A 1,776-nucleotide genomic window follows, 5' to 3' on the forward strand; every position below is an offset into this window, starting at 1 on the left:
AAGCCACTGCTTCTTAAACGTCGACACAACCATCTATTGCGATAGATCCTGTCTTGTGCGCTTAACTCTTAATGGAAACAAGCAACCTCGCCAACGTGTTCACCAGGGTTACCTTCCATTGAGATTTGAGATTTTTTTAATTATTATACAAATCTCCTACAAATGAATTAATATTAATTCGCTTGAGTTTTGTAAATTCATTAAATCATTAAATAATTAGAACACTTCTGCAAAGGTTTCTTTAATTTTTTTAAATGATAAATTTTTAAAATAAAATTTTGTGGTGAATTGCACTAGTTTGAAGTCATTTTTTGCGATTTTTCCAGTGACGTCAGTGTTTTTGGAAAGGGGATGCAGTGGAGAGGACGATAGACATCCCATAATGTTTGCTAACATGCCCGACCGTGACGAGTATAAAATAAAAACCAGCCATTTTAATATAACATGTTTCTGTTCGATTCATTTTATATCTCATTTTGCATGATTGGTCATTGAGCCTGCATATGATAAGCTGATAGATGATTGGAGCATTGTTGATTGTGATTTTTGAAGATGTACTTCAAATTTATTTGATTTGTGTAACTTACTTTAATTCAACTTTATAATAGAATAAATCATCGTCAATTTTTTCACATGTTTCAAATTAACATTTATTATATGATTCTCTTTTGGGCGTTTGCTGATTTTGCTTAAAATTGCGTTAATCCGCATGGTTAAATTCTAATAAGAGTAAACTTATTTGAAATAAATACTGGTAATTATAAAATAATAATTATTGAGCGGAATCAACTGTTTGCTTTTATGATTTCACGACCTGGGTCATAAATGAATGGTGCAAAATCTTCGCGTGCGCGGATATACATATATTAAAAAGGACAATTTTTAAAGATAATCGTATATTACTTTGGTTGCAGTGATCAAACAGCTAACGACAGAAATAGTAAATGACACTTCAAGATCGAAAAATTCAAATTAAATTCCAATAAAAGATTAAACTATTACATTTAACATTCAAACAATTTATTGAAATTCCATTTTTGTCGACACGAGCTGATAATCCGTAACAGTATCAAAATCGGCAAGATCTCCTTCTTCGCTCATGCAATAATCCCTTGCATCAAACCACGTTAAATTTTTTTCAACATCACGGTAACATCGTTTATTCGATGTAACTATTGACATGTTGTCACAAAAATCTTAAGGTGTTGAAATTTATTCATAAAAAAAATATTTAAAAATTTATGCAATGAAACTAACATTCATATGTTGTTATATGGTGCAGAAACATGGCCAATGACAACCAAACTGGAACAACAACTTCAACGAACCGACATGAAAATGCTCCGATGGATGCAACGAATTAGTCTGAAGGACCACATCAAATCTATCGAAATCCTGCGTCGGGCTGGTTTAGATGATATAAAGAACGAATGCCGGCAACATCGGCTGCGGTGGTTTGGTCATGTCAAACGAAGTGGAAACAGTGCCATAACTTTTCTTGCAGATTTCGAAGTTCCAGGAACACGTCCCAAAGGCTGTCCAAAAAATTCCTGGTCGCAAACAATCGAGCAAGACATGAAAGCTCAAAATTTAAATGAAATGGAAACAACTGAACGTCTAATTTGGCGCAAAAAGTTGATAGCAAAGAAAACAACGTCCTACCTCGGATTGATTGATCAAGTATTGTATAATTTTGGTAAAATGCTGACAAAAAAAACTAGTTTAACTAAAATTATGTTGAATTATTTTTCTAACAAATTAATTTTTAATTGCTTA

The sequence above is a fragment of the Helobdella robusta genome, assembly GCF_000326865.2.
Source record: "Helobdella robusta unplaced genomic scaffold HELROscaffold_105, whole genome shotgun sequence".
NCBI lineage: Eukaryota > Metazoa > Annelida > Clitellata > Rhynchobdellida > Glossiphoniidae > Helobdella > Helobdella robusta.